The sequence below is a fragment of the Schistocerca piceifrons genome, chromosome 2 (assembly GCF_021461385.2).
Source record: "Schistocerca piceifrons isolate TAMUIC-IGC-003096 chromosome 2, iqSchPice1.1, whole genome shotgun sequence".
Taxonomy (NCBI): domain Eukaryota; kingdom Metazoa; phylum Arthropoda; class Insecta; order Orthoptera; family Acrididae; genus Schistocerca; species Schistocerca piceifrons.
In genome coordinates, this window is record NC_060139.1 from 381,184,376 (window position 1) to 381,200,624 (window position 16,249).

Consider the following 16,249-nt stretch of genomic DNA (forward strand, 5'->3'; position numbering starts at 1 on the left):
GCAGTTAATTCCATAAATTATCTGGGAGTACGCATTAGGAGTGATTTAAAATAGAATGAACATATAAAGTTGATCGTCGGTAAAGCAGATGCCAGACTGAGATTCATTGGAAGAATCCTAAGGAAATGAAATCAGAAAACAAAGAAAGTAGGTTACAGTACGCTTGTTCACCCACTGCTTCAATACTGCTCAGCAGTGTGGGATCCGTACCAGATAGGGTTGATGAGATAGAGAAGGTCCAACAGAGAGCAGCGCGCTTCGTTACAGGATCATTACGTGCTTTTGTAGAAGTTTTGAGAACATACTTTCATCGAGGAGTCAAGCAGTATATTGCTCCCTTCTACGCATATCTTGCGAAGAGACCATGAGGATAAAATCAGAGAGATTAAAGCCCACGCAGAGGCATACCGACAATCTTTCTTTCCACGAACAATACGAGACTGGAATAGAAGGGAGAACCGACAGACGTAACCACAGTACCCTCCGCCACACACCGTCAGGTGGCTTGAGGAGTATGGATGTAGATGTAGATGCAGAACTGTCCTGCAAGAGCCATTTCGGCGGGGTGCACACTGAAATGCAGGCCAATGTCGCTCACGTCCGTCTAATGCAGGATCCCACAGCATGTTCTAAGCTCAAACATCATGACCTTAGCGGATGAAAGCAAGTCTAGCATTAGCGCGGATTCAGGAAAAAACACTCCAGTGGAACACAGTTTGCTTCACTCGTACACGGCATCTTGCAAATAAAAGATGCCGGTGCACAGGTAGATTCCGTCTCCCTAGATTTCCGAAACGCATTCCACACTGAGAACCACGTCCTCGACTACTAACCTAGATACAGTCATGCCGAGAGTGTCGCAAATACGTTATTGATTCGATTAATATCTGACTAATACACTTAGGTGACAAAAGTCATAGGCGGCCGGGTGGCCGAGCGGTTCTAGGCGCTACAGTCTGGAACCGCGCGACCGCTACGGTCGCAGATTCGAATCCTGCCTCGGGCATGGATGTGTGTGATGTCCTTAGTTTAGTTAGGTTTAAGTAGTTCTAAGTTCTAGGGGACTGATGACCTTAGAAGTTAAGTCCCATAGTGCTCAAAGCCATTTGATTCATAGGATAGCGATACGCACATATACCGATGGCGGACACGAGATGTACGTCTACATCTACATCTACATGGTTACTCTGCAATTCACACTTAAGTGCCTGGCAGAGTGTTCATCGAACCATTTTCATACTACTTCTCTACCATTCCACTTCGAATGGCGCGTGGGAAAAAGAAACACCTAAATCTTTCCGTTCGAGCTCTGATTTCTCTTATTTTATTATGATGATCACTTCTCCCTACGCAGGTCGGTGTCAACAAAATATTTACGCATTCGGAAGAGAAACGTGGTGATTGAAATTTCGTAAATGGATCTCGCCGCAAGGAAAACAGCCTTTGTTTCAGTGACTGCTACCCCAACTCTCGAATCATATCAGTGACACTCTCACCGCTATTGTGCGACAACACGGAACGAGCTGCCCTTCTTTGCACTTTTTCGATGTCCTCCGTCAATTCTACCTGGAAAGGATCCCATACCGCGCAGCAATATTCCAGCAGAGAACGGACAAGTGTAATGTAGGCTGTCTCTTTAGTGGGTTTGTTCTATCTTCTAAGTGTTCTGCCAACAAAGTGCAGTCTTTGTTTCACCTTCCCCACAATATTATCTAAGTAGTCTTTCCAATTTAAGTTTCTCGTAATTGTAATTCCTAGGTCTTTAGTCGAACTGACAGCCCTTATATAGGTGCTATTTATCGCATACCCCAAATTTATGGGATTTCTTTTAGCACCCATGTAGATGACCTCGCACTTTTCTTTCTTTAGTGCTAATTGCCACTTTCCGCACCATTCATAAATTCTCTCTAGATCATTTTGTAATTGGACCTGATCGTCTGATAATTTTACTAGACGGTAAATTACAGCGTCATCTAAAAACAATCTAAGGGGTCTGCTCAGATTATCACCTAGATCATTTATGTAAATCAGGAAAAGCAGAGGGCCTATAACACTACCTTGCGGAACGCCAGATATCACTTCCGTTCTACTCGATGATTTACCGTCCATCACTACTAACTGTGACCTCTCTGAGAGGAAATCACGAATCCAGTCACACATCTGAGACGATACTCCATATCCACGCAGGTTGATGTAAAACGACAGTCCACTGGCGGAACGGTCATTTGTACTCAGGTGATTCATGTGGGAAGGTTTCCGAAGTGATTACGCGACACAGCGGTAATTAACAGACTTTGAACGCGCAATTTTAGTTGGAGATAGACACATGGAACATTCCGTTTGGAAATGTCCACAGTATCAAGAATTTGTCGAGAATACCAAATTTCAGGGATTACCTCTCATCACGGCCAACACAGTGACCGACGGCTTTCACTTAACGAGACAGAGTAGCGGTGTTTGCGTAGAGTTGCCAGTACTAACAGACAAACAACATTGCGTGAAACAACAGCAGAAATCAATGCGGGACGTAGGGCGAACATATCCGTTAGAGCAGCGCGGCGAATTTGGCGTTAACGGACTAAGGCAGCAGATGCCGGCCCGAGTGCCTTTGCTAACAGCACGACATCGCCTCTAAAGCTTCTCCTGAGCTCGTGACCATATCGATTGGAACCCAGACGATTGGAAAACCGTGACCTGGTCAGGTGAGTCCCGTCTCCAGCAGGTAAGAGCTGACTGGCAGGGACAGAGTATGGCGTAGATCCCAGGCAGCCATGGACGCAGGGTGTCAACAAGGCACTGTCCAAGATGGTGACGGCTCCATAATGGTCTGGACAGTGTTTACGGTGACAGGACTACATCATTAACTGGAAATGGTTGTTTTTCGCTACTTAGAGACCATTCGTAAACCATAAATGGGCTTCATCTTCCCAAGCAACCGTGGAACTTTTATGGATGGCAATGCGCCATGTCACCGCACCAACAATTATTCGTGTTTGGTTTGAAGAACATTCTGGACAGTTCGAGCGAATGATTTGACCACCAGATTGAACGACATGAATCTCATCAAACATTTATGAGACACAATTGACAGGGCTGTTAGAGCACAGAATCCTCTACCGGTAACTCTTTCGATGTTACGGTCGGCTACAGAGGTAGAATGGTTCAGTATTTCCACACGGACTTCCAGTGACTTGCTGAGTCCACCCCACGTCGAGTTGCTGCACTACGCCGGGCAAAAGGAGGTCCGATATGATATTAACAGGTATGTGTAGAACCGAGTACGTTCTATTGGAGGTCAAATATTCCACAGAAGCATATATACGCCTTATGAATCGACACCCATCGCTGGTTTAGCGATGGAAGAGGCGTCAGCGGAGGAGGAATGACGCTTGCACAGAGCGCCGAAAAAGAGAGTGGCAGCAAACCAACGTGCCCAAGATTACTCGAGTACACGTCAGGATAGCAGATGGACGTGTATTGACCACGCGTTCGGCAGTGGAAGTGCATGCTATTATCAGGTAGTAATTGGAACGTGTGATTAGTGTGTCATTCACCAATGTATGGTGAAGAGGTCATGTGTAAACAAATGGGCCGGCCGGAGTGGCCGAGCGGTTCTAGGCGCTACAGTCTGGAACCGCGCGACCGCTACTGTCGCAGGTTCGAATCCTGCCTCGGGCATGGATGTGTGTGATGTCCTTAGGTTAGTTAGGTTTAAGTAGTTCTAAGTTCTAGGGGACATGACCTCTGAAGTTATGTCCCATAGTGCTCAGAGCCATTTGAACCATTTTCAACAAATGGTCGGTCGCTCGTGTTGCATGTTCGAAGGAAGGCAGAGTGTGGAGGATGAAGGCCGAAGTGGGCGCCCCTCTACATCCATGGATGAGAGCAACATTGCTAGAGTACAGGACATGGTGTTAGTGGACTGGCGCATAATGGTGTCCACACTGCGAATCTGCCGTACGCAGGCCCATCATATGCTCCTTGTGTGTTGGGTTACCGAAAACTGTCTGCAAGACGGGCGCCGACAAACCTGATCCCTGATCACAAGAGTGCAAGAACGGCAATTAACCTCGATCACACGATGCGATATGCGCGCGAGAGAAGTGACCTCTTGTTCAGAATTCACCACTGTACCCCATAATCCAAGCCCGCCTCAGTGACGTGGAAGCATCCCAGTTCACCGGTGAGAAAAACTTGAAATTGTCACCCTCCACAGGAAAGGTTATGGCCACAGTGATCTATGACGCAAAAGACGTGAAACTGCTTGATTTCTTCCAGCAAGGGACCATTAATGTGGCACGTTACTGTGACACCCTTACCAAACTCAGGTCCGCCATTCGACGAAAAAGACCAGCGAACTTCTGTAAAATCGTTGCGCTCTTTGACGACAACGCAAAACCACACAAAGGGAGGCTCATACGGCATTACATCAGTCGCTCCGGATGGCAGAGATTAGATCACCCGGCATACAGCCCCAATCTTGGCCTACCTGACTTTCACCCGTTCCCTGCATTGAAATCCGCACTCTCGGGACGTCACTCCTAAACCAGTGCTGAGGTGGAGCCGGCCATACGACAATTCCTTGTTTCGCAGCGTACGACAGCTCCTTGTTTCACAGGGCACTGACTTTTAGCAGAGTAGTTTCTTCAAACTGACTGCACGCTTCGACAAATGTCTCAGCGTCGGTTGCGACTATGAAGAAACATATTGCAACGTGTGATGCATGGTATTTGATTTTGGCAAAAAGATTTGCGTGTGAAAAACAATGACGAAATTTACTTTCGGAACGTCCCTCTTAATATCGGCTGTCCCCCAAGGAATCATAATAGGCTGCTGATGCTGATTATTGTTTGAGGATACTAAATATTTAAAGTCATCAGTGTCCTTTTCATTCTGCAGGACTGAGTCGGTGTCTGCGTCTAGAGTAAATTCTATGTATAAGTGTGAGAAAGTTTTCTAAATGTTTGTTTGGAGTCCATTTGAGACAGGGGATGGGTACCAGCCCAGTGTCCACGTAGTGGGATGTGTGCTTAAGAACCACATCTAGGCTGACCAGTACAACTGCCCTTGTTGTTAATCCGCCGGACGGATTCGAAACGGGGTTGACGCGTTTCCCTATTCCAAGGCGTGCGCTTTTAACGCGCACAGCTATGCGGGCGAGCGAAGCGTAATACGACCTGTAATATTTTATATACAGATTTGTATAAAAGCATGTGCAGGAACTTAAGGAACTTATTCTTCACATCAAAAAATCATAGAAAGTTTATATGAACATGTTCCCAAAATCTTTCGATAGGAAGGAGGTATGAAAGGAATCCCCTGCAACGACTCCTGGTTGTGTAATGTATCTCAAATGTTTGCTCACTATCTTGTTTACAGATGTCATGGCATTTACTTTGTTTTGTATGGTCATCATTTGTTCTGCTTTAGACTAACTTCTATCACAACACACTACGACGATGTATTCTGTGTCTGAAATGAATAACATGCTCAACATGTACGGACTAGCAGATAGAAGGTAAAGCGGACGCAGCAAGTCAGTTTTGTTACCCCGGGAGGTATTTACCTTGTGCAGGACCGTTTGTACGACTCCACCAACGCTAGCGAGAGACAGACTTATTTGAGAAACGAGTAGCAGGTAATCGGAGACCATGAAGTGTATGAACGCTTCAGCTTGAAGAACGTATTCTTCGTGCTTTGGATGAAAGACGGTCAACTATTACAAGGACTATTACCAGAGGGAAAGCGTTAATTATATTAATATCTGGAGCATTCTGCATAAAATTCTTCTGCACCAGCATCACCGTCAACGGGTGCAAGGACTAAATAAAGTAGACTTTCAGCCAAGAACGCCTTCTGTCAACGCATGTCCATCTGCTGCGTGCCTGCAGTTCTTAGTAACTACCTTAGGCAATGATGTCGATGGCTTTCCACGTAATGAGATCTTCAATTACCATTACCCTACCCCTCATGAAGTGCGACAAGACAGACATCATGAGAAGTTCAGCTTCAACGTGTGAAGTGGAATGATTCATGGTCATCGCCCACTTCTTTCCCCGACGTATTCCTGGACGAACATATCTACAGTTTCTATGCATGAGTTGCTTCATTTACTTTATGATGTACCTCTAGACGTCATCCAACGAATGTGTTTTACCCACTATGGTGCTCCACCACACTTTACACGACTAGTTCGCCAGTATCTCGATAACCAGTTTCCGAACAGTCGGATTGGTCGAGGGGGATCCACTGCATGACCCGCTTGATCACCAGATTTCAATCCACTGGATTTTTTTTCTTTTGGAGACATTTAAAATTCTTGGTGTATTCAACTGCTGCACGCAATATCGATGTTTTGAGGGACAGTATCCGAAATTAATTCGACCAAATACGGAACACACCAGGAGTTTTCCCACAACGTATGGCAAAGTATGGAACGCGGAATCGGAGGATGTACAGAAGCAGCTGGTAGTCATTTCGAGAAATTTTTGTAAATGTGTTCGTTAATTGTATCATTTTAGTCCCATGAATAATAAATTCTTTGATACTTGTAAATGTGTTTGGTAAATACACGAGGGCTATTCGGAAAGTGAGGAGCGATCGGTCGCGAAATGGAAACCAATGTGAAAATCCGACGAGGCTTTTCATAGACATTTTGGGCAGGTTCTCTAGTATGCCCGTCGATCGCATCAAGCCGCTCTTTTCAGTTGTGAAAAGCCTAGAACAACAATGTCTCCCGCCAAGTAGGAGGTCTTGCTGAGAGGCTTCGCCTTAATGGATGCAGCCCACCTAACACAACTGCCACACACTTCCTTCTTCATAGCAATTCTCAGCCGCACTCTGCAGGGGCAGTGAAGACGCTCCTGCAGCCGTTTCGATGGGAAGTGTTCGATCACCCACAACACAGTCCTATTTGGCCCGTCCTGAGTATCGTCTCTGTTCACATGAAACGCTGGATACGAAGAGAACGCTTGGGAGCAGACCACGCACCACAGACCAGCGTAGAGAACTATCGGAAAGCACAGGCGGCTGCCTTCTATGACGATGGTGTTGGAAATTTGGTATAACGCTCCGACAAATGTCTAACTTGGAGCGGCGACTATGTAGAGAAGTTCCTGGAAGGTATAGCTAAATATGCAAAGAAAACAGTTTTGATTTTCACTGTGGTTTCCATTTCGCGATCGATCGTTCCTTACTTTCCAAATAATTAGAAAGTTTTTCGAGCCCTTGTTCATAAGAATTATTTGTAATATTTTGATGTCAAGAATAAAACCCTTAAGTTCCTGACACATGTTTCTACACACCCCATACAGATATGCAATTTGTCAGACAATATCAGCACTGTAAGGTGGTTCGTTGACGACGCTTTTGTCTACAGGAAAGTATCGTCGTTGCACATCTTGAGCACGTCAGCTTATATAATTACAGAGTGGTTATGATGCAACTTTCGCCACCTGAGACATTGTAGACGGAAAACTATTTATCGTATGAGTACCCAACTTTATAGAAATGGTGTTAACAATGAGCGCTGTAAAATTTGCATTCTTAGTGGTGGTAGTACCATAACTTGCTGTAAGGCGTCCGTACTAGTGCAGCGACCTATGGTTGAAACAATAACATCAGTGTGCATCACAGTTGCAGACAGTCAACACGGGTCTGACTAGGTGAGTAAAGATTTAGTCGTAAAGTCGTTTTATCAAAACAACAACATTAGTGTTTCCAGAATGTGATGCTTTTATTCGCGAGTGTCGACGCATTAAATGAGTGCGGAGAGGTTCGTTTTCCTCACCAGGTTTAAAGAACGTGATTCGGAAGTTGGAGTTAACTGGCGATTTGGGAATAGCTCCACGGAGAGACCCATGGCCAATTTTGCCGCAAATTGTCGAAGAAGTCACTGTTGCCACGGCTGAGAATGCTGTGGTATTCATGCAGCGCACGAGCTGTGTCACGACATGAATATACCATGGTCCACCGTTCGAAAAGTTCCGCGAACAGTTGTGTAATGGTATCTAAAGTGCGATTCCAGGCTGTCGTGGTTGCAGATGGTCGTCACATTGAGCAACGTTTTTAACTCAGAACGTACACATGGTACACAATGAACAAATTTTACACTCTCATGTGCAAATTGAAATATGTTTTTTGCAATGGTTTATTCGTAATCTTTCTTCCTCATGTCCTTACAAATGTTTCGACACAGCTTCAATGTAATACTATCACTCTCTTTTCATGGGGGCCCCTCTCAAGAAGCGAGAGTTTAATTATATATTTAGGGGTAACACTAAAAAGCGATATGAAATGGAACCGTCACATGTGTAATCAACATAAGGGAAGGCGAGTGGAAGGTTTTAATTTCTGAAAGGGTTCTGGGAAAATGCGAGGCGTCTGTAAGAGGAATCTCAACAAGACGCTACTGAAGCCAAGTCTAGAATATTGTTCTACTATTTGGAGTCCTTTTCAACGAGGCATGACAACAGGGACTGAATGAAGTCAGAGATGCGCTGTTTGCGTCATAACAGGTCGGTACAGTCCACCAGAAAGTGTAAAAGAAATCCTCGGGAACCCTTGGAAGAACGACGACGTAGTTGTCGCGAATTGTTGCTAGATGAATTTTAGGGAACCTGTATTGGAAGATGACGGTGCGACCACTGTGCTTTCACCGTCGTATATACACTATATCGTAATGACCATGAGAATAAGAGAGATAATACGGTACCTAAAGGATCATATAGGCTGACATATTTCCCTCGCTCGGTACACGAATAGAAGAGAATATCGTTAATGTTGGTACGATGTACCCTAGGCCATGCAATATCCAGCAGCTTGCGGAGTGTATACTATGACGATGTGGGGGTAGATGTGGGGTAGTATTGGTAACGACTCAGACTTTTGCGCCACTAGGATTTTCCGACTTTCTCCAGTTCAACAGGAAGCGCGGGTAGCTGAAACAGATGGATCACACTGACTGCCTTCAGTTTCCGTTAGAAGGCGATTGATACCTTTGCATGAAATAATCTTCACAAATTCTCGTGTTTGTGTGTCTAGGGTACGAGAGTGCGAATTACTGCTGACGGCTTTTGTATTTAAACGTGTTGCTGTGGCTTAGTCTGCTTAAATGGAAAAGAAAGAAAAGACAATCCACGCGTTTTTCCTATGTAAGGGCGTTGAACATACCTCCCAAGTTTCTTCTCATCTCCTCCGAATTCTCCCTCTCTTTTTCCATCACCTCCTCCCCCTCTCTCTGTCCAACTTCTCTCTCTCAACATCACCTCACGCCAATTCTCTCTCCCCCTCTCTCTGTCCATCACCTCCTTCCCCCTGGTCTACGTCCGTCTTCTCCACCTCTCTCTCTCTCTCTCTCTCTCTCTCTCTCTCTCTCTCTCTCGTCCTGCTCCATCTCTCTGTCCATCTCTTCCTTTCCGCTTTCTATGCCCATTCCCTCTCACCCCTATCTCCATCTCCTCCTCCACCCCTCTTCCGGATCTAATAATAAGCGGTAAGCCATAAACTCAACTTTTCTATTTCCCAACAACGTTCCGCTATTATATATATTAAAATGTATAGTCTATGTCCGAATGTTCTTTCGAGTATTAGGTAAACATTTGAAGTAAATTAGTAATGAACGTCTTGAGATGATTGGTAATACGTTTCCCGTTTATATACTCACATTTATTCCTGTATTATATATGTTTAAAAATAGCTATGTAAAAGTACGGGCGTGTTTGAATGCAATGTTGTATCAAAATTTCGAAGCAATCGGTGTAGATTTTTCAGAGATTTAAGTTTTTGAGCAAATGAACATTTACTATATATAGAGGTGCTCAAGTAAAAACATAAAAACACCCACATGTTCAAATGCAACATTGCGTTAAAATTTCAAATGAATCGGTGACGAACTTCGGTAATTTAAGACTTTGAACAATCGAACATAAGGTTTTTATAAACAATGTATCCCCTTTATGTATAATTTAAAATTTACATACTTATATGCCATAAGACGCTCCAGTAGGTGTATAGACATAAGCGTGTATCCAAATGCAAAGTTATATCAAAATTTCAAAGCAATCGTTGAAGAACTTTCGGAGATAACGCTTTTGAACACACGAATATTTACGTATTTATTTATATAAATTGTGAAGAGTAGGGAAAAAGTCTGCGTCAGTGAGAGTCAGAAAAGTCATTAAATGAAGAACAAAGAAGTATGTAATTTTGTCCATGCCACGGAAAATTATTTGATACTTTGGTACCGATATAATGTAAGCTAGCGCCAGCTTCTTGACTTAAGGTGCTTGGTTTTAAAACTGTGCACAAGCGCGGTACCGACAGTGGGCTTTGCAAGTAACCGTTGGTTATAATTAAAGTGCAGTTACGAACGAAGGTACAGTCTGGGCTGTAATTATCATATGGCATCGAAATTTCAAAAGTATGCTAATGCGTTAATGAGGAACCGATTTACACTGGAAAAACATTAGTTCCAATTTTCGCCACCAGGTGCAAATCTGGCGCTGTGAATGCAAGAAAGACGTACAGAAAAGTTTCCATGTGCAATGGATTAGGGGAACGCGGGCAGACTAGTTCAAACAAGTGAGAAGTACATAATGTTGATTTTATTATTAACGGGCGCCTACAATATTCGTTCAATATGAGCAGCGGAGACGTAAGGAGATGCTGCATCCGTAAAACGACGTGATTAACAGCTGCTAGCAACGTGTCTCTGCTAAACACGTTCTTTTAGATTTCCCCAGATCGAAAACCCACATGGATTCTGATGAGATGACCTTGCGCGCCATGCATTTGGAAAACCTTTGGAGATAACGTGCTCGTGGAAGGTTGCACTGGATTAGCGACATCAGGTGTTGCGCCATCTCCCGTAAACACAGCCATTTTCACACAGTTTCGTTCTTCCAAAGCAAGAATCGCATGCTGCACAGGAAGGTTTCGATAAAGTGCAGGTGTCACGGTACACCTGCCAGGCTCTATGGGTGTATTCTCTTCAAAGAAGAACGGACCGAGGATAAAGGTGCTTGTGAATCCATACCACATAGTCACATATGGTGAGTGTAATGGCTATTCGTGCACAACACGAGGTTAACATCACGCCAAATTCGGCAGTTGTGTGTATTTACTGCACCCTGCACTGTAAAATGTGCCCCTTAGCTCTATAGAATATTGCCCAGCCACATGTCATCAACTTCGATAAGTGCCAGAAACAGAAGAGCATATTCACAACGTTCCTGCGGCTCATGAGATTTCAGCAGTAGCCGCGCGTGGTAGCCGCGCGGTCTAGGGGCGTCTTGTCACGGTTCGTGCGGCTCCCCCCCGTCGGAGGTTCGAGTCCTCACTCGGGCATGGGTGCGTGTGTTATCCTTATCGTAAGTTAGTTTTAGTTAGATTAAGTAGTGTGTAAACCTAGGGACCGATGACCTCGGCAGTTTGGACCCACAGGAACTTACCACAAATTTCCAAAATTTCACTCGCCGCACCGTCTGGATGTTGTACTGTTTCTAGTGTGAAATAGACCGCAAGATTTTCCGTACTGTAAAACTGTTGCTGTGAAATAAATTGCTGAAAGCGGGCACGGTAGCTTACCACTCCCGGATCTCCGCATCCTTACCATCTCATTATTGCTTCTGAGCAGTTATATTAAAGTAAACTATATGGTGTCAATGATATAGAATTAACTTCTACGCACTGTGGAAAGAGTCCAGTAACATTTCGTAAGAATTTCAAGCTAGTATTGCTCTCTTTTCGAAAGACAATATCTAGAATGTTGTTAATTCTCCATCGAGCTGAAGGCGATAATTGTCCACTATGCAACTTTTGCGCACTTTATCAACCAGGATTTTAAATGCCGCACAAACATCAGTTCAGCAGAACGGAACTGGCCCGCTCATGTTCGGATGCACATAAAATTCCGAAACAGTTTGGCTCCAGTATGGACAAAAAACTACTGTCAGTGCAGTAGAGCCTCAGATACGATTTTGAAAGAGTAGATATACAAGATCCTCCTTAAAATACCTTTCTTTCATAGTATGAGGACTTAACGTAATAATACCGAGCGAGGTGGCGCAGTGGTTAGACACTGGACTCGCATTCGGAAGGACGACGGTTCAATCCCGCGTCCGGCCATCCTGATTTAGGTTTTCCGTGATTTCCCTAAATCACTCCAGGCAAATGCCGGGATGGTTCCTCTGAAAGGGCACGGCCGACTTCCTTCCCCATCCTTCCCTAATTCGATGAGACCCATGACCACGCTGTCTGGTCTCCTTCCCCAAACCAACCAACCAACCAACTTAACGTAATATCCGTGTGCATACTGTAAACAAAGTCAGTAACTTTGTGAATAATGTTTTGATATATCGAGTGACCTCTCTGTACAAGCTCTGATGAAGTGCTATTACCTTTTGTTTGCTGCAGCTGTCGTCGAGTCCAAGTGCAAAACTGATGCCTGGAACACAAGAAATAAACCATTTACAAACACTTCTGTGTTTAAAACAATTACTTCAGAAAATAATAACTGAGCCTTAAATTTAGAATTAAAACCCCAGAAATAATTATTTTTTTATATTATGCCTTGCCCCTGCCATCCAGTTATACCATGTAAACTCGCTATCAAACGGATTTAAACCAACTTTATCTTTTGAACCAGTCTTACTGCACCGTTTTAAATCACCAGCTCATCTCTACGCCTATCCATTACATATCATGCATGAACCATGAGCGCTAATGTGTTTAGTTACAAAGGAACAGCATGACCCAGGGGCGGGAGGGGGCATTGAAGTTCCACTTGTTTTAAGACGTTGTTGACTTGGTGTGAATTACCTGCGAATGTATCACAGGCTAGTAACATTCTAAAACCAATTAACGCTTTAAAGCTGAACCACCACAAAGGAACGTAAATACCAAAATTTTACTTATCATGCATATAAAGAAAGTAGGAAGAATACATTATTAAATTCGGAGGTGATTTAGGGGTGTACAGGATGTGAAGTTTAGTACGCAGAACTGACACCTATGGCAGCAAGAATGGCTCTAACCCGTACGGGAATCGACCATATGAGCTTAGATGACAGAAAAACCACGATCAGATGTTTTCAGTGGGTGGAAGATCTCGAGCCGGCCGGTGTGGCCGAGCGGTTCTAGGCGCTTCAGTCTCGAACCGCGCGACCACTATGGTCGCACGTTCGAATCCTGCCTCGGGCATGGATGTGTGTCATGTCCTTAGTTAGGTTTAAGTAGTTCTACGTTCTAGGGGACTGATGACCTCAGATGTTAAGTCCCATAGTGCTCAGAGCCATTTGAACCATTTTTGAAGATCTCGAGAATCTACCGCCCTTGACAACAGTCGAACACCTCCTATAGTCATGGATCAAGACAGCATGCACAACATGCAGTCTTGCGTTATCTTATTGAAAACGTCACGGATACCTCGAAAATAAGGGAAAGTCATCGGCCTTAACACGTCAATGACCCAATTTGTCAACCATGACAACAGTCGAACACCTCCTGTATAGTCATGGATCACGACAGAACGCACAACATGCAGTCTTGCATTATCTTGTTGAAAGCGTCAAGGAGACCTCGAAAATAAGGGAAAGCCGTCGGCCTTAACACGTCAATGACCCAACGTAGGTGGCGGGCGAACAAGCAGCTGTCCTCTCTGGCAGTGATCGCATAGTGCCGACGACATCCTACATGACGTGAATACGGCTCTCCTGAACCCATGGATTCCACAGTTGCATGATACTCGTGGGAACTCGACCAAAGTGTCAGAAACACCATGGAATGATAAATTGCAGCCTCCACAGTCCATGGTGTTCGTATAGACTGGTGGACGTTTCCGCATCTTGCACTAGAAAAATTACCGTCTTCTCACAAACAACTAATATTCAAACACGATTGCTAAATGAGAAATCAGCTGAGTAACCCTTCCCTGTACTCGTATACAGAATGCAGATGGCGTTACTCCATGCGGCTGCGCCCAAACGCTAACCATTTGCTAATCCAAGCACTTATGACACTTCATACCAATTGACGTTTGTTTCAAGCCGTCTTCAAGGCCTTTAACGGCCAGCAGTGTATAACATAGAAGTATAACTGCCAATTAAAAAACAGATGCTACCTTAATTCTGCGATACTCTGGTGTCCTTACAAACTGTAATTCTGGCATCGCCTCTTGAAATACAAACCGGCCGTGTCAGCTGCTCTCTAGTAGTAGCACCAGCGCTTGGCAGCTACTGCGATCACCTATGATTGCAGAGACCGCTAAACTATCGTCAAATGAATTATAAGTGTGTTTACGCAAATTTCGTAATTATTTTATGATAAAAGGCAAAAATAATTCAAGAGCTCAGTTACATAAAATTGTATTACAATTACATTGGCGACAATTCTTTATTTACAGGGTCTAATAATAAATGATATTCAAGTCTAGAAACTATTCTTTGCCATAATAAATGCAAACATTAAACTTCAACATATCCTCTATGCTCGGTGGCCAGGCATGCGTATGACAGGAACTAATTTACGATACTAGCGAAATGCATCTTATAGCAGTGAAACGATGCACAGGCACGGGTTCTATTTCGGAAATACGAGGGGCGTTTGAAAAGTCAATGTAAAACCCGAGAGATGGCACCACCGACGCGTATCAAGGTCATGTTTAATTAGTAGCATCTTTGGAAAGAACGCACACCAAGTTTCAGCCATATTGGTCTATTTATTTGTGTGTGGTATTCGTGTGAATCAAGGACGTCGAGTGATTGTCAAAAAATGGACGAAAACGTATTTCGAGTGGTGATTAAACATTACTTTATGAAAAAATGCTTCAAAACGGCTCTGAGCACTATGGGACTTAACGTACGAGGTCATCAGTCCCCTAGAACTTAGAACTACTTAAACCTAACTAACCTAAGGATATCACACACATCCATGCCCGAGGCAGGATTCGAACCTGCAGACTGAAGCGTCTAGAACCGCTCGGCCACACTGGCCGGCTGTGAGACACAGCTGGCCCTCTTTGTGCATGATATACAACAGGCTCTAGATACCGGCTCCCAGGTTGATGCCATATTCCTCGACTTTCGAAAGGCGTTCGACTCAGTTGCGCACTGTCGCTTGCTCCAAAAAGTGCGCCCTTAGGTCTATCCGATGACATATGCAATTGGATAGAAAGTTTTCTGAGAGACAGGGAGCATTATGTCGTCCTGAACGGGGTGACTTCAACAGAAACAAGCCTAACTTCATGTGTGCTCCAGGTCAGCGTAACATGTCGGCTGCTTTTTGCGATTTACATAAACGATCTGGTTGATGGTATTGACAGCGGCATTAGACTGTTTGCCGATGATGCTGTAGTCTACGGGAAAGTAGTATCACACGAAAGTTGTGAACAAATCAATTAGGATTTGCAGAAAATAAAAGCTTGGTGTAATGACTGGCAATTATCTCTCAAGTGTAGCCTACTGCATATAACAAGGCGAAAATCCCTATTAATCTACGAGTACCAAATAAATGCCCAGTCTTTGGAAGCGGTAACATCCGTCAAGTATCTGGGTCTGACTATCCGACATGATAAAATGGAATGATCAGATTACACTAGTAACGGTTAAGGCGAACTCTACATTGCAGTTTATTGGTAGAATCCTGAAGCGATGCAGTCCTTCAACAAAGAAAATGGCTCAAAACACGTTAGTTCGTCCAGTCTTAGAGCATTGTTCGTCTGTATGGGACGCTTACCAGTTGGGTCTGATTCAAGAGATTGAGAAGGTCCAAAGAAGAGCGGCAAGATACGTGGCTGGTACATTTAGCCATCGTGAGAGCGTTACAAATATCATAGAAAGTTTGAAGTGGGACACACTTGCAGATAGACGGCGCGCTAAACGGAAGGGGCTGCTCACTAAATTCCGAAATCACCGAGGATGTAGAGCATATATTATTACTTTCAAATCGTACAATGATCACCATTCAAAGATGGGAAATTAGAGCTCGTACTGAGGCGATGAGACAGTCGTTTTTCACCCGCGCGATCCGCGAGTGGAACAGAGGGGAGGGTGAGGGGGGGGGGGGGGAATAAATATGACTTTGGCGCGAATTGAGCCCTCCGCCACACACCGCTTGGTGGCTAACGGAGTACATATGTAGATGTGGATGTGGGCCTCTGCAGCAGGCGCTGAGTTCATGTACCCATGCTAACTGCTGTTCATGGGCGACGAAGCCTGGAATTTGCACGCCAGTACCACAATTCGACGTCCAC

General features: G+C 44.4%; 1 protein-coding gene across 3 annotated transcripts in view; it reads right to left on the reverse strand.

Moving 5' to 3' along the window:
- The window catches only part of LOC124777142 (probable inactive tRNA-specific adenosine deaminase-like protein 3), a 517,952-nt gene that overhangs the window by 60,931 nt on the left and 440,772 nt on the right, over positions 1-16,249 (reverse strand). For all 3 annotated transcript variants that reach the window (XM_047252442.1, XM_047252441.1, XM_047252440.1), the window contains one exon: positions 12,399-12,445. The gene's annotated coding sequence lies outside the window, so the exon portion shown is untranslated. The remainder of the gene's footprint in view (positions 1-12,398; positions 12,446-16,249) is intronic.